This window comes from Battus philenor, unplaced genomic scaffold (genome assembly GCF_028537555.1).
Source record: "Battus philenor isolate CCGP_79_NKW_IND1 unplaced genomic scaffold, ilBatPhil1.0.hap1 SCAF_16, whole genome shotgun sequence".
In the NCBI taxonomy this organism is placed as follows: Eukaryota; Metazoa; Arthropoda; class Insecta; order Lepidoptera; family Papilionidae; genus Battus; species Battus philenor.
The window spans coordinates 1605067-1624319 of NW_027181678.1; positions in this window are offsets into that span (position 1 = coordinate 1605067).

Below are 19253 nucleotides of genomic sequence, written 5' to 3' on the forward strand. Positions count from 1 at the left end.
TTCAGTTCAAATATGTGACAATATGGCGTCCTTAATGTATCTTAATGAGTTGACAAGCGAACAAAACCAGGACTTATATGTCAACTACCAATCGTCACGTGGCTCGAACGATCTATGACTATAATCTTATATATATATACATATATATACTACATGAAGGGGAGGACAGCTTAGGGAGTACCATACAAATATATATATATATATTTATATATATATATATATATATACACAGGCACACCCAAACAAATATATATATATATATTTATAAATATATATATATATATACACAGGCACACCCAAACAAATATATATATATATATATATATATATGTGTGTGTGTGTGCGTGCGTGCGTGTGTGTGTGTGTGTGTGTGTGTAAGCGAATTTTCGTCTTTATTTTGATCATGTCATGACGTTTTCAATAGATGGCGCCCCTGTCATTCCAGTGAATTTCATAAATTGCCGTGACAGTTCATGGTGATTTGAATTGAAACGAAAAACAGCGAACATATGATGACGTTTCGAGTTGTGAGTGACATAAGAATTTATATAAATTGTGCAAAAAAAGTGCTCACATGTATAAAATAAAATCGCAAAAAAAGTAAATATTTTTTGGTTAAATGTCACGCGTACGAAGTTGCAGAGTAGAGTTAGTATATTATATATGCTGTCAGAATAAGAGGTTGTTATTCTTATTTCCTTTTCTGCCGATAGAAATCCACTGCAAAACGATGACGGATCTTGATCTGTCATCCAGCTATCTGCGACCTAACTATGTCATAGATTTATCTAGTTGGGGGCATGTCCTCGCTGCATCTACAGGTCGTGACTTCCACTCAAGGATATATCAGCTCAAAACGCCATCGGCTACAAGGGTGATGTACCACGACCACTGCCATTTCAGACGGGCAGTTGTGCGAGATATATCCGACGGCAGGCGAAGGCTCCTAAGTGGATCGACGACATAGTTAAGGTTGTGAAGTTTCTGGATGCAGGAAACGCAGGACCAATCCTCGTGTGATTGGAGGAGGAGTATACCTTGCGGTGGGCATCTGACGTTTGAAAAGAAAAAGAAGTTGATGATCGTTATTGATCATCAAATTCTTCATCAATTCTGTTAAAAGTTCTTATGCCTTTATTATCCTGTGAAACTTATATTCGAGCACCAACCATGAAGTTTAATGTCTCACACGATATAAGTCACACCATCTAATACAGAGTTCCCCAAACTTTTTTGTGTCGTAGACCCCTTGCCATGTTTTTCCGTGTTGGGTAGACCCCCTACTTACCTGATATTGATTTCATGTAAATTTCTTACTGTAGTGAAGTTTAGTGTTAAAAACTTAAAGTAAAAACTCATGTTAAGTTATACATTTATTAGTTGAATTTAAATTAAAACTACTAAAAATAAAATTTTGTATCTGTTATGTAAAATATACGTAACATGAAATAAACAATAAGGTACTTTTATAAATAATGTAAATGTTTTGATATTATAAGATAGTATGATGTAAGTAAATAGGTACTATCATCGTATGTGTTGAGATCCACTATCATGGAACCCCATTTTCATTTCATGTACCCCAAAATTTTTTCTCGCTGACGTAGACCCCTTTCAGGTTATCATAGACCCCTAAGGGTCGATATAGACCACTTTGGGAATCACTGGTCTAATATGTCTACGACCTATTGGACGTTTCCTATCGACTTTTCTAGTAACCATCAATGCTAGCGTCTTTCTTTAATATCTCTCGTCTTTTTACTGACTTTGGACGTTATATACTACGCTTGCTGTTCTATGGTCTCCACTACAAATGTTTAAGGATCCGTTGGCAACAGGGTATCCTATGTAGCCTTCTTACTGCTACTTCAACTTGTAAATCCGATGAGTTTTATCTCAGTTACTTTCGTAATGTACAATTTTTTTTTTATTTTCTATATCATGCTGTGTATGCAGATATTAAAATTGTATTTGCGCTGTTTATAATTACTCCGCATATTAATAAAATTAAATTGAAATTAGAATAGTAATTTTAAAATAAACCAATTTAATAACAGTGTATGATATTTTAAAGTTTGATTTATGAAGTAACAATTTGAACATCCTTTATATATAACTAATAAAATTCCCGCGATATAAGCTGAAAACACGTGTAGATTTATTATATAATTACAGTCGTGTAAAATACGTATTTTCATTATATTGCTATTGAAAGCCAAGCACAGAAGCAATAAATAATATTTTCGAATCACCATTACCCTATTGAGTGTTAGTAACATAGCTACAGGCGGCTGTATGTTCCGCAAAGTGTTTTGAAATTTAAAAGCGTATTGCGCGCATATTGTGAGAGGTCAAAGATCGGTTATTAAGACAAAATATTCAAGAGTTTATTCCACATTGAATTCGAAAAGCTATTTGGGTCCAATTAAAAGGGAATGAATTGGCACCTCCCATGAGAATATCAATAAAACTCGGTCCAATTTGCGTACCCACATAGCCTCGGGTAAGCTATCAAAGAATAAACAGAGATCAGATGTAACAAGACATTCATATTTGGTAGAAAACAAATCTCCAACATTTTATATTTGTGATTAATAGTGCACGACAGTTTGTACTCCGACACCTGTCACTCTAGACTTACATTACGACCAATTAAAAGTGGACTGCATGGAATGTTTTTCGTCAACCTTAACCCTTAATTAGGCGCATGGGGTCAGGGCCACTTGAAATTCAAAAAATTATGGCTAACAGTCTTCAGAGCGTACTAACGCTCTTTCTAGCTTCCTCACTCCACCCGGGGTACGCGAATTAGTCACATCCAGAACATTAACGCATATGCATGCATCGCTGTCCTTTAGAGAGCTGACCCCATGCGCCCAGTTACGTTACATTTTTTGGCTAAGGTAAGTTTTTACTTTTGTGATTTTTTTGTGTTTATATTAGTATATTGTTTACTATTTATCTTTGTATGTGTGTATTTTGATACGGTATGATTTCTTTATTTATTTTTGAGTTTTTTCTATGCTTTTTCTTTTTTTTTTTGAATTGAAATGCCTAACCACAAACTAGTATTGCAATGGCTGGATGAAGTGCTTGATGAAGAGCAAGATGTTGCTGCTTCGGATTCGCAAGACGAAACTTTAAACGATGCTGTTATTGATAGTGCTCATAATTCAGAAAGCGAAATTGAGGAGTCTGAACATATCCAAGACATCGGAAGACGGAAGATAATTATTTTTTATCTCGACATACTCAGAGAAATGGCCCGAAAGTGAAATGGTGTAAAGTACCACCATCGAACGCAGTAAGGACCTGAGCACAAAATATTATTTTATATTTACCTGGAGTATAAACATATCTGGCATTTGTCATACACAAAGCTAATATTGAGAAGACTTTGACATATTCAAGACGGATTTTCTTGAAGAAAATACCTGCGGCACTTGTGGAAGATCACCAAAAACGTCGCATACAACTACGTGCAGTACCAGCGACAACAAAAAAACGGCTCTATGAAGTTTATAATGTGAACAAGGCGGTTTATCAATCGACAGCTATGCGCGGGCGCTGTTCATCATGTCCTAGAAAGGACGCCAAAAAAGTGCCAACAAAATGTTTCAAGTGTCGTAAATTTATTTGTCAGCAACACTCAAGGATTTACTGCGTCGGATGCAGAACAGAAGATTCCGCTGATGAGACTGAATAAACTTTATTTCTTAAGTTGATCTCGGCTATGCCAAAAAAATTAGTTTAAAGAGAGGTTTACTGTTTTAGTTTTTTTTTTAATATTTTTAATGTCATGGTAAGTATTTGTTTCTTAAAGTTAAGTATATTAAAGAACTTTATTAATTACTATAGAAATCCATTAAATTTTATTCCTTTTTGATACTCCTTTCCCAATGTTTTTTTGGGGTCATTTAAGACCCCATGCGCCTAATTGAGTGATTTTCTTAATGCGCCTAATTAAGGGTTAACAATGTCATCTGGGGAAGTCCCCAGATGCAATCCAACTTTTTAAATCAGTGTAATATAATTATTTGGGTCTCACTGGGTCCTTTAAAACTTCTTTATATTATTATTTCTTTTTTATACTTTATATATTGACAGTTTGTGTCGTGATACAGTTTTGTATGTTCGTTTGTTCTGTCTATCTATTGTTACGTATTATTTTACTGTAACCTAGTTTTGTAAAATTATATTTAAATTACCACAATTGTTTTAATTTATTTAATCCGTTTATACAGTTCACACGCTCGTCAACAATAATAATAATATTAATATTTTTATTTACGAACTTTTTGCTTGCAAAGAAGATGCTATAGCTTTCCTATTACGCATAAGATATTTAGTTTCTATACAATAAAGTACAGTTATGTAGAATCTTTACTTTCACGTCCTCTGAGAGACAGTTTTCTACCCACATCGAATCTTCATTGCATGAGCGCTAGATAAGTTATTTCTCACACCGCCGGGTAATTTATGGAGGAAGCAGTGCCTACTGCTATTACGGGCGGTTTTATCGAATAGAACTATGTTTTGTGCGAATACTTCGGCCAATGTTAAATATGCTACCAATAAATAATTAAAATTAACATATTTGGTCACAAAATATATTTAAAAAAAAAATATGAAAAATGTAGTGTATTCTACATTTTGTTCATTCCATTATTTTTATCCTCTTCCCTTTCCTCACAGCTGAAGGATTGTGATCCTTTTTGAAAATTTTGTCTCACACTATGTCAAGCCATTTGTAACGATCTTCGGCGATGTATATTAATTCTACTTTGACTCGCGTAGTTCCGACATGATCGGACTATTTCATGGAGATACCTCGTAGTCGCTGTCCATCTATTTTTTCAGGGATCAAAATTTTCTAGAAAGTTTCCGCTATTTTTATCCAAAAGCTGTCTGATAAAGCTAGCCTTAAGCGATAAATTCTTTTATTCCATTTCTTATGTTTTTTAATTCTCGTTCCCTCTTTTATATTGGATATGAACTTTGTTGACTAGGGTAAATGATTTTTAGAGTGCAGATATTTATTTTATTTTCTTATTGCGTGCTTCATATTTTCTTTTGTATTTCGTTCAGACTTCCTCTTAAATCCCTCTACTGCATTCCCAAGGTATCACAGACTTAGTTACTGGTTTACAACTTGCGTCCATATTTTGCTTTTATATTTTTGTTTTTAGTAAACATCTATATTATTATATATTATTATTAATGAATCACAGTACTGAGGTCTTACTTGACCCTATCTTACGTAACTAATTCTTATTACTACGTATTACACTCTGTCCTATTGTTCTTAATAACTTTAAGAATATATGGTTATGTACTTCATCACCCAATAGGGAGGCGATGTTAATAAAATAAATAAGTATGGATTTTTATGGTCCCTGCTATTGGGTCTCTTACCTCTCTTTTTGGAAAAGACAGAGTCACTTTCTTTTTTTTAATTTCTTACTCTCCTATCATTCTTCACAAGATCTATCTATCTTTTACTTACATTTTACAATTTCTATATACGTAGGTGTTTTTAAGGGAAACCAGAGTATATATACGTAGGCACTAGTCTTTGTCAAGCCGACCCAACTCTTCAATAAATTCAGCACACCCTTGATATCGAGAAGGCACATCGGTGATGCGAGATGGGTAGCCCTATAGATTGCTACTCCCGTACACCGAAGTAATACATAGTCTCATCCTTTTCCAGACACACAACCTACTTTGCAAATATCTATCTGTTCGATTTTCGAAGTCAACATCAACAGTCCTGGTTTCACTACGACGAAGCAGAAAACAATATCACATAGACTATTATGCAGGGTTGATATTATAATGTATATCATTCATTGTTAAAGTTCACTTAAAACGAGCAAATGTTGAGTTTCGTACCGGCTGAGGCTGCATTCTAAACAGTTGCTTACTCACGAATTCACTGCACTAACCTATTTATAATTTAAAAAATAATTTACGATTCAAAAGGATGTGTAAATGACTACCTAAATAGAGCATTAGACTTAGAAATACACTTTATTTATCATATTTTTTTTAATCTACTGCGATAGATTAATAACTCTACACGGTAAGAAGTTTATAAAGAAATAGTTTATAAGGGTAAATTAATTATTTTAAGGGATAGTCATTTTTTCATTGACTAATGTATGTTGCCGATGAAGACATATGGATTCAATACGTGGTCAATTACGACGGGCTTCATAAGAAGATTCAAGATCACCCAGAGAACAATGGAGAGGTCTATGCTCGAAGTTTTGCTGAGAGATCATATCCAAAATGAGGAGTTTCGCTAAAGACACCCACCGAAGTAACTCCAAGAATTCTCGTCTGAATAGCAGTGGGCGGCACATAGCACGTGTAACCGATGGGCGTTGGGGCCGAAATGTTCTAGAGTGACGACCACGATTTGGTAGACGAGGCGTAAGTAGACTCTCCACTAGTTAGACCAACGACATAGCGAAGATCGCGGACAGTCACTGGATGCCTTGCTGTGGGCGTCCATCGGCTGAAAAGTGAAATTCTATTAAATTATGTGCTACCATATTCCTACAAACCGATACTAAAAAATAATTATAAATTATTTTCCATTATTTAATGGAATTAGGCGTTACCTTGCGGAAGTCCATACTAAGTAAGAAAAGGACCAATATTTAGCCACTTCCGCACATGCAGTGGTAGTCGTGCAACAAAATGCATCGCCCTCCAGCCCGCTGATAGAGTGCACTCTGTGTTTGGCACTAATCGGTGTAAGATAACTCCTGAAGATGCCCCGTGGAGAGGTAAAACACTTGTTGAGTGATTTGACAGTGGCGTTTGTGTAATTCGCATTGTTTGCCGAATACGAATTTATCAGCGGGCTGGCGGGCGGTGAATTTTGTTGCACGACTACCACTGCATGTGCGGAAGTGGCAAAATATTGGTCCTTTTCTTACTTATTTTCCATTCACAAGCAAATGTATTAAGAGTTTTAATAAAAATCAATTGACTACACATCGATGGGTACTATAATTAAAACGATGCATTTTAATAAATTATATCGAGTAAAACCGGGTGCGTTTGCTATACCGGCCGACGTCGCATGTCCTCACGTACGGGCCCGTATATTTATTCCAATATCGGATTTCAATTTATTACACGACCGTTGTGCGTTAGCACTTGCTATCTTTGAAAATTATTGTACTAAGCTTCGGTACGCTGTAAGTGAGAATAAATGGATAAATATACCGTGTGATACGCGACCCAATTGACTTTTTTTTCGGACGACTTTCTATTCGGGTTATTGTTTATTTATTTTTTATTTAATCAAATAACATTGAAGTAATTTTCATTAATAAATAATTAACTTCAAGTCATAGACCTCCATAGACTGCAAAGATGTCTGATCCTGCGCTACCTTCATCCAGTGCCTTTTTGCGACTTTATCTATGTCATTGGTCAATCTAGAAAGAGTTTACCCATGCCGTGTATATGAGCTCTTAGTCGCCATAATTAATTCTTCTACTTCTTTATACAGCCTATGAAAGCTCACCGGAAGGCATAGGCCACGATTACCAGTCTACCTGCTACCAGCCTACCTGTGCCGCTTCTGCCGGCTTGTGGTCACCTCCCGGGAGAACCTTTCGGTCCACAGCCTTCAGTTGCACAAGCAATGTGCCACTTTATACGAGCAATGATTTGAGTTAAATCAAGCAAATTATGAAAATGTTTCAAAACTGAAAAGCATGCCTGAACATACTTTTATGTTTCTGCTACATTTATTAATTACAATTGACTTTAATTATGGACGCTATCATTGTTCTTCTTCGAATCTCTTCATTTTAGATCTATAGACTTGTTTGTGAGCAGTGGCGATCGAATCCGTGACCTATAATTGCAAACCTCTGTCCTTACCGCTGTGCTACCACAGCTCATGTGTTTTTCTTATTATTATTTTTATATAAACATTAGATCTTCAAAGTAATTTTTGAATTTCTTGATAATTCAAATAAAAATAATAGATTTAACTAAAAGGCTTATAATATATATAAATTCAGTTAACATGCACGAGAAGGCTTTATAAAATTTAACCTCGCGAACGGGAGAGTTATTTGAAGATGAGCAAGTTGAGTTCGCGCAAACATTTAACCCGACCGGTTAAGTTTGCCGGTGATTGTTGACCCGCGTGACAAATGTTAATGTTTGGTTGGCACGGAATTTTCTAACGGTTTACAGTACTATACGACCTGTCGAGAGCACGGATTGGGCTACATGTTCAGCTTATAGACGTAAATCAATGGAGACGACGCGGGAATGTTATTCTGTATCGAACAATCGGCTATTTTGTTTAATTTAATTTCTAACTCCATATGTCTTCTAAAGTGTAACCAATTTTGCATATAATAAGTTATATTTACAAATTTTAGTACATGGTAATATCCGTTGAGTATAAATACACGTTTATATATAAATGAAAATAATTCTTGACCAAGTTATATTTACCACATGTATTTTAAACAAGATAATATATGATGAGATGCCGATCGACCTGTAGATCAAGTGCCGCAAGAGGAACTAGATAGGACACACGCTTCGAAGGGACCCTGATCACATACAAAGTCCTAGAATGGAATCCTCAAGCGAAGACGTGGCCGCCCAAAGCAAATCTGGTGGCGGACAATCACTGCAGAAGTGAAGGTAGTTAGAATGATGTGAAGTGAAGTAAATAGCGGGGCTCAAGACCGCTCGGGATGGCGACGTACTGTGGACGCCCTTTGTCCAATCATGTGGACATAGAAATATATGAATGATGACACCTAATATTATATATCGTAATGATAATATAGTATTAAAAAGCATTGCAGACGAACAATATATACATATATGTGTATATATATATATGTGTGGGTGTGTGTGTCGTATAACTATGTGTTGTCATAATATTTTCTTCAATAAACTTTTCTCTAAGAAAGTCTAAGAGAAGAGTTCGAACATCTGTCACTTGATGACCGCCCTCTCTATTTTTCTTTATTCACCAATTACAACAAGTAGTTGTCCAAAATAAATCGCCGTTTGCGATAAGTAACCTTTTGTTTGATTTTACGACTATATAAACACTAAATAAATAAATTAAAAACAACATACCTTATGAACAAGTTTCATTTAACTTGTGAAAGTTCTGACATTTTGATTAAAAACCAATAATTCTACAGATTCATTGAATTCTCACATCCTCTCAGGTGTTGTCAGTTATGGCTTGATAAATATATAATAAGGTTTTTTTTTACAACTACAATACGTTGTAAGGTTGTTGAGAATTCTTCGTAAATAGCTTGCAATCATGTTATTTTGTACCACAGTAATTACATGAAGATCGATGTAATAATTTAAATTCTCTTCCGAGATGTTTATCTGAAATCATCTTCATTCTATATAAACTACGTCAACACTGTTTTTAGATTCTCATGTGGCCTTACACATATATCTTTTTCTATATACCTTGCCAAGATAAACCACAAACATTTCATTTTAGTAAGATATAAATAGCAGTAAATATTATGTACAAGTGAATAACTCTGTCAGATGCCTATATCGTGCTCTATATCAGTCGCAAACTCAATTCTTTACAAGACATTGTAGAGTAAATATGTTTATCGATTCTTAAATTTAATTCATAAATTTTCTTTCATTCTTTTCAATTTATTATACAATTTCTTTCGAAGTTTCTAAGTTGTACTTATTACATAGGCAAACAGTCAAATTGGGTAAATCGAACTTTGAGAAAGAGGTCAATCTTCGAATCCTACTCAACTAGGCAGTATTCGAAAATCATGTCGTATAATATCTCTTAGTGCCTAAAATCCAAAGCCTCCGGAAAATTTGTGTTTTAGAGTAAGTACACACAGAAGAGACATATCCTAATAATTTCAATGATGAAATCCCGTTTTTTTTTCCAAAACCATGGTCATCATACATTCTGATCTCTTAACATCACCATCAAAACAGTGAAGTTCGGAAAAGTGCCATATCTAGGCAGAGGCACATCAGGCTGCATTACGACTGCCGGGGTGCCAATTAACCGTCCGGACCTCTCGGGTGCCCACTTAGTGTAATAAAGGACTGCACGTACATAAATTGTGAGTTGAATATAATAAATTTCGCGTAAGCCACACCCTGCCATGGTTATGACACTTAATTCAAAATTCTGTTATCTCCATCTCTGTTTAAGGCTTTCGTAGAAAACCTCTCCTGATAGGGTTGTCAGAAATATATTTATTTATTTACACTTCATTTTAACATCAGCAGAAAATAAAAATAAATTAAGTATAAAATTCGGTCTTATCGCAAAACGAGATATCTTCCCTACAACCATTGGATTTACTCAGTTAATAAGTAAAAATAGACCAGGTGATCATCAAGCGATAGAACTTGTGGTAAACGTAGACATCGGTCTAGCTGAAAGGTAGAGAGACTAAATTGTTAAAGTCTTTAGAATATATAATACTAGATAGGGTCCTATTGAAAACCTACTAGGATAATTTATAAGTAAGAAAAGGACCAATATTTAGCCACTTCCGCATATGCAGTGGTAGTCGTGCAATAAAGTGCACCACCCGCCAGCCCGCTGATAAATGCGTATGCGGCAAACAACGCGAATCACACAACCGCCACCGCCAAATTACTCAACACGTGTTTCACCCCTCCACGGGGCATCTTCAGGAGTTACGTTACACCGATTAGTGCCAAACACAGAGGATAATTTATGTCTAGCAGAATGTCTTACTGATAAAATATGAATAATGAAGTTTCAATTGAAGCTTTGCACAAAAATCTAGCCGTTTTTCAACCTAAAGATGCCCACTGCAAGGCATAGGTCTCCCGTAAAGATATCTATGGGGGATGTACCATAATCGCTGTATGTTATTATGGTTCGTAGAGGGCGTTGCTGCGCATCATGTAGAAACTTGTTAGTAAGTAGTGGCAATTGTATATAATTATTCCAGGAACTTTTTCGAATTTCGAACCCGTGGTCTAAGAACGAAAGTATCAGGATTATCATTACTCAGCCGAAAAATACTGGAAAAGAAATATTAATAATGATCGAGGACGTAACCCTACCGCAATGCACCGTCTAAGTAAGGGGTAAGACGAAACCGCTTTTAGCGCACAGAATAAACAAGAAAATTGATTTTGAAGGAATGACTTACGATCAGTATGAAGTTCATAATTTCAAGGAAATATATTTAAGAGACCGCTCGCTCTGCGCATCGATACGGCAGTCCGAACCAATTACGGAAAAAAAAGATCAAACACGACATACACGTCGAACAACTAGTTTTAATCTTTGCAGATGTATTTTTGAAGCGAAAAATTAATATTTATTTTGAGAGGCTTATTAATTTAATATATATGAAACGTAAGACAATGGAATACCAAAAAAAGGTAGACAATAAATTTCACTTTTAAAAATAATATTAATAAATGCATGCTATATTTTGTCTAATATTATTTAAAAAAAAAAAAAAAAACAAAGAAGTTACGTAATAATTTTGTAATTATATTGTCAGGGTGTCCACCACGTCTGTATTATTTTTATAAGGACTTGTTTTTTCCTGCCTTTTTGGATTATTTTAGTAATTACTTGTGTGTGCCGCCATTTACTTTTATACACATGTTATAACTTAAGTATACTTAAACACATATATACATACATATATATATATATATATATATATATATATATATATATATATATATATATGACAATGTTTGTATATACGAGTATGTTATTGACTCTCAATCATCATGAATTATATCACACATTATACGAACAGTTCTCTGCAGAGAAACACACACTGCGAAACACAGACCTCCGCCAAAGATATCTTGGGGGGATATACCACAATTGCCACGCTTGCAGACAGGTTGGCGATCGCGGTGTGGTAATTACGCAGAATATGCTGCTGCCCTTACTCTTGAAACTTGTCGTCGATCATAAGGCTCTGCTCTACCGTTACTCAATTTCTATTTTCATTAGAGTTTTTTTTAACCCTACATTTTTTTTTATTTCGGGCAGGGAAAATCTACCAGACTTTCCAGATATCCTGCCTCTGGGGGGAAGGTAGGGTTAAGTGAAATTCCTACTCACTAAAACCTCCTCGGTGATCGCCCTGTGCGCAATATGAGGGTCTGCGGTATATCCCTTTCATGAGTCACCGCGCGTTCTTTCCTGGCGCTTAGCTATTTTAGATAGCCCATGCCGGGGTGTGCGTAATCCCCACTATTCCCGAAACCCTGATGGTGCTATCACGATAGATCGAGAGCACATCGTTCTATCATCCGCCTCCTATACCAGCAAAACTATTTTGGTATCGTAGAATATTTCTAAGTTGAACACATGGTACTATACCCTCTGGCGGATGGACAGGGTTATGTGGGATTCCTACCCACTAAAACCGTCTCAGTGCTCGTCTTCAGTAATTTTGGTGCGGCCGCTGAATCTCCTATGTGTTGGCAGCTGCCCTTCAATATTGTCCCAAGACATATCCTGGGAGGAAGCTTTCCATCCCCCGGCATCTTCTCTCTACCGCAGCAATACTACTTCACGTTGCTGTCTTTCTCTGGTTGACATTAAGTGGACGATGAAGGCTTCCAGTCTCAGCGTCCTGCAAACCCCATGTTCTTTTAGTCGCCTGAACCCGAGGTAAATTTTCATCTTTACCAACTGGACGAATCCCACTCTACCCATGTTTGAAGATTAATTCCAATATATATTACAAAAGTGAATCAATGACATAAGATTATTTAAATGTATTCCAATAAAGCTATAAATATAAAGATACAGTTAGAACTTTCTATTCTTGTTGGCATACGAACTGAAGGCGCCATTAGACTCGGAGTATAGCCTATTCGTGAATAATAAGGAATAACTATTATATGTGCAATGCGAAGCGAACACAAGCGCAGACAAATGACGAGCGTTGTAAAGAACAAATTATTTCTGACTTTTAGTGAGATTTACATGTTTACAACCTGCCTTGATTCTAAACGTAATACGTAATAAAGTTGAGTAATATAACTTACCGCGTTGCATAAATCTTGTAGTAATATTTGGTTTATTTCATCAAGTACAATAACTTAAATTATAAACCTACAAACTGTAAAAAAAATTGTAGACTTTATAAATATTTTATTTTAATATGTTAAAATAGCCAGAATAGCCAAGATAAGGTGTTCAGTGGGCAGGTCGCATTGTGAGCCGCTTAAGCCTTAAGGTTCTAGAGTGTAGACCTGCAAGAGAGAGAGATGGATCTGCAAGAGCTGCGCTCCCTTTGTAAATCCTTAGGGTAGCTCTACATGCAGTAGAAGTTGTACGGCTTAGATGATGATGAAACAACATTTATTAATTTTAGAAAACTTAAGGTGATATAAATAAACTTAACAGTTAAGATAATAAACTATACTTTAATCACATGGGAATATGACTTATACGCCATACTGAATATGACTATAAAAGTGAATAATAAATTACAAGAGTATAATGTACGTATTCCGTTATATACTGTGCGATCGAAATCGATCAATTTTAAACTCCCAGGCATTAGGGAGGCAGATTGTTTTTCACTAACATTTGCCAAGCGTCTGTTTGTCAAAAGATATAATTATCTCGGAGTTACACACGGGTTAGTCATTTATTTTAATTTTGCTAAACACGACAAGTGTCTTACAGCAAAATCGTTTAATTTTTGCAAAAAAAGTGTCAAAAACTTTGTTTATATCGTTCCACAACCATCGTATTCGCTAGATTTGGCTTTGGTCTTGTGACTTTTGACTATTCAGCAAACTTAAAAAGCCAATACGGGGTTGCCATTTTAATACGAAACAAGAAATTGAAACTGAATCGAAGAAGGTTTTAGAGGCTTTTCTGGAAAAAAACTATTCCAACTGTTTCGAGGACTAGAAAAAGCGTTGGCAAAATTGCGTTTTAACGGGCGGGGATTACTTTGAAGGAGATGGAATTGATTTAGAAGAATAAATAAAGAATTTACATTTTACAAACAAGTTCACTTTACTTTCTAATCACAGTATTTTAGTGTTAATTACATAAACATAATTATTTTTAATTTAATATTCTTTAATGTACACGCTAGAAAACACATAAATAGTTTCATAATTATAAACAAAAAAGTATAATAGGCGGTCTTATCACACGAGGCAATCTCTTCCAGACAACTATAGTATATATTTCAATTATTATTATTGTAATTATTCTCTATTTACACTAATTATATTAATCTAATATATAAAATTTTCGTGTCACGGTGTTCGAACTTGAACTCCTCTAAAACGGCTTGACTGATTTTTACTAAATTTAATATGCGTATTTAGTAGGTCTGAGAATCGGCTACTATCTATTTTCTATACCCCTAAGTGATAAAGGTTGTTCACACTTAAAAAATTTTTTTTATTTTTTAACGAAATTTTTTGTTTTTATTTTTTTATGATACAGCATACAAGAATACATACAACCATAAATTTTCACCCCTCTACGATCAACCCTTATTTTTTATTTGTAAATTAAAATATCAATTTTTTTTTTGCAAAACAACGTTTGCGGGATCAGCTACTAATGTATATAAATTTAACCAAAATGGAGATTAAATCAAAATAAAGAACAATGTAAACGGAATAAATATAACATTAAAGTAAAACAAAGTGTTTCTAGAATGTTCGAGCTTACTCAGCGTGATGTCATTTGGCATGTCAGCCGAATGTAAACCCAGGCATTCCTGTCGCTCATCCAAGCTTCATTTTTCAACCGCCTTGTACGCAGCACACGTTATGCCTTTATCAGTCAAGACAACAATAGATGTTGGCCAAGACAGCTAAGATAGATATTACAGTGCCAAGGAAAGCGATTTCTATACAGGTTTGGTTATAAATCGATGTAAATGCTTTAAAAAGATAAACGTAAAGTTCGTTCGACGTCAATTAGTAAGAAAAAGTGATTTCAAAATTGGAATTACGATGTATTATAAATACATTTAAAAAACTTTTAAGTTAAACGGTTTTTTTAAATACCCATATTGTGATGGTTGTGGAAAAATATGTACCTAGTCCGCCATATTGGAACGGCGTCCATCTTGAATTTTAAATTTTGACATAATCATCGTGTTTTACTAGTGTAGCCCTTCATTTGATACCCATATTGAGGGGGTTAAGGAAAAATACGTAATCCGCCATTTTGTATCGGCGCCCATCTTAGATTTATAATGTTATTGATTTTATTATATTGTATTGTCATCTAAATTAAATGTGTGTACCAAATTTCAGATCAATCTGACAACGGGAAGGTGCTTAAATTTCAATTCCTAATTTTGATCCATATAAATTCCGTACGGGTCGAACTAAATAAAACCGTTAAAAAATTATATATATTATAGGCGTTTCACATTCCAAAATAAAATATAAAAGGCCGGCGCATTTTTCTTCATTCATTGCCAAATATTTTACGTTGGCAGTTCGATTCTGGAATGCATTGCCACGGAATATAAGACGTGCTATATCACTACCATATTCTTAAGAAATATTTAGTAGAGCGTTTTTTTTTTCTCCGTTTCTTTTTTTCTTTTGATGCAAATGCGATTCAGGATAATTTGATGTTCCTATTTATAATTATGTATTATACTGTATTTAATATAAGTATGTATGAATATATGTATGTTCGTATATTTTCTACATATGTACACGTTAACTAACCTTTATTTATACTTCTCCTGTTTGGTTTCACTTTTATTTTATTACTATAAAACTTTGTACATATTTTCTAGCGTGTACAATGAATAATATTAAATAAATAAAAAATTTTGTCTCTATGAAATTGCTTCGTGTTATAAGACCGCCTATTGTACTTTTTTGTTTAGTATTATGTACGTATGTATATATGTCTATTGTGTACAATAACAATAATGAATAACATTTCAGGTTGATTTGCGCGTCTTTATATAGGGTGATTGGAAATAGGTGTAAAAGCTTAAAAAAATTTTGCTGACTAGTTATATACACACCTTATATATTTACTTTGTACTGCAAGAGTTTATATATATATATATATATATATATATATATATATATATATAAGTATATGTATAAATATATATAAATATATATATACATAAGCATTGCCGCTATTTGATACGAATCTTTTTTCTCCCAGCTGCGAGTCACAAAAGCGTTTCAAAATATATAATTTTTCTTGAGTAAATACACCTAAAATTTGTATATACATATATAAACAGTATAATTTATGACTTACTAAATATATTCATTTCTACATTATTTTATTTAAATTCGCTGCATAAGCACTACAGACCTTTAAATGCCTTGAGGTACAAGACAATGTGCCGGACCAACTCTTCAAAAGATTCTTTCTTGAGGAAGTCCGGTAAATTGAACGGAGGTATATCAACGTTATCTCAAAAGGTCACGTGGTAATTTTTTTGGATTCGGATATGGAATTGTGTAAGTGTTTAAAAGTCTAATGGAATCAGGCGTTACCTTGCGGAAGTCCATCCTAAGCAAGAAAAGGACCGATATTTAGCCACTTTCGCACATGCAGTGGTAGTCGTGCAACAAAGTGCACCGCCCGCCAGCCCGCTGATAAATGCGTATGCATATGCGTTTAAAAGTCTGTAAAGTAAAGCCTTCACATGGACAAACATCGTTGTTGATTATTCTATGAAGTTGCGGGCACTGCAGTACCCGTGTACGTTTAGTAGTTGTGTGGTGTTTGTAAACTTCGTGGATTTAGGTTTAGGGATGAGATAGGGAGATTTCAATATGATTCTAGTTTCAATCTAATTGGATTCTTCTGACATTTACTCATGTTTATTGTTAAAAAAAAATGTATTGATTGATTTTTACCGACTACTGTTTGGTTTCAGTTGAATTTCATCACAGTTCAGTTTCATCGGTACTGAGTTCAAGTAGCGGAAGAGTTCGTGAACTTAAAAATAAAACAGAAGCTGGACAGACGCATTCCAGTTGTACGATGATGTTTGCAAGTAGTAACTCGCTCTACTCGAGTAGAGATATGTGCAGCATGGACCTCAGGAGAGCCGAAGAGGGATCCAAATCTGACCTCTAAAAACGGCTGTTGTGGTTGAAACGATTTACACGCTCATTATATAACACATTCGACTTAATAACAAACCAGTATTTCAATCTATATACATATATTACACACTCTCATTAAGGCAACTGCATACACAAATAAATCCGACCAAAAAGATCGATAATTTCGTAAGAATTATGACTTTGTCCCACCAATTATAATGAAAACAATCATATCATTAAGGAACCTCGGTCGCCCCATAAAATCGTTACCGAAGGCCCTAACAATTAGCAGAGGGATCTTTAGTACGCACAGTCCGTACGTGGCATTTTTATTGACTCGTCAGAGTATTTATAACAAGTGCGGCATTTGTGACGCAACCTAAATATACCAGTTTTTTTATTATACCACCTGTGATCCTATGCCGCCAAAGATCTTTTATAATGATCACATTTATTATCATTTCTATTACACAACTATTACTCTCTTTTATTTACCTACATCGCATATTATACTACTAGCTGTACCCGCGACTTTGTCCGCGCTCATTCATCGTTCGATTATTTAAAATAAATATTGGAAACTTTAAAAAACAAGTTTATAAATGAAAATTAGAGATAATGCGCCACAATACTACCTATTTGTTGTATATAAGAGAATAGATAGGTAATGTAACACAATTATTAAATAGAAAATGAATATATCTATACATAAATATATATATAAATATATATATGTATATATACATATACGCTACCAACACTACATTTTTTTTAATTTGTCTGTCTGTTTGTTCGTGCTTATCTTTGAAATGGCTGGACTGATTTTGACGGTACACTGACAGGTAGCTTAAGTAATAAGGAGTAACTTAGCTTACTTTTATTATAGAAAAAATATTAAAAAATGTAAATAAACTAAGTAATTTTTTTCTGTTAAATATTACACGAACTATGTCGCGAGTACTATTTAAGCTTTTTTATTTTTAAAATATCATTCAATATTATTCTTAATTGTAACATTTCAACGAGACAATGTACGACGTATTTAAAAGCCGAGCAAAGCCAGATTTAGAGTGATAGCTAGGTCTCGTTAAACCGTCTGAGTTACAACCTATACAGACATACCGACACGCGTGCAGAACTCAGCTTAGTCGACGATTTATTAGATTGAATGCTGTGATCGAAGACGTCAGCCTGATTTAAGTTATTGCGTTACTTTGTTCTATTTGTTCTATTGTAACTTAAGATTGATATAATGTTGGTTATATATATAAATATATATATTCCTTAGCACTAATCTGTCGCAAGCAAATTCAATAATGAATACTGGGTAATAATGAGTACTGGTTGGTTTTAGGTGTTTAATTTTTAAAGAGGTATTAAAGTTTATTTGTATGCTCACATCATATCAGCCTGTATAAAGTCAACTCATAATGATCTAAGCCTTCTTAATGGCCCTGTTTTGTGGCCTCTCGCAACTCCCCCTCATGAAAAGATAGGGACTCTTAATAGTAATAATTTTAAATATATTTTTATTATTTACATTTGTCTTTTTCTATCTCTATTTCATTTGCTCGTTCTTCTTTTATTCATCACAATCTCTTTCATTCTTTATTTACAGTATCTTATTAATATACGTATATATAATTACTTAAAATCATCATCATGATATCAGTCGACAGACGCTCAAGGCATATAAAGATCACCACGATCACTGGTTTACCGTTACCTGTATACAGGGACTACCTGCGACCTTGAATCTGCCGTTGATCCAGCTCGTGGGGTTTTTACCCACGCCTCGTTCAACTGGCTCGTGGTCGCCACTCGAGGACGTTTCGGCCCCACCGCCACTTCAAACGTGCGGTTTGTATATGTATATATGTGGCGATTTAAGGTTCTGTAGTACACCTCAACCGGCAAACGTCAGGTAGAACTTTCATCACGTCCTTGGGAGACGGGCCGATTCTGACAGCTTATTAGAAATCAATGTGGAAAACCCATGTTCAGCTGTGGATGTCCTCTTACTGAAATGATGGTAATGATGAATATATTTATTTATTTAAATTTATAAGAACACTCTAACTATACTTATATTTTTATATGAACAAGCATTCGCGTCTTAGTGAAAAAACACTATTTATTTTTTC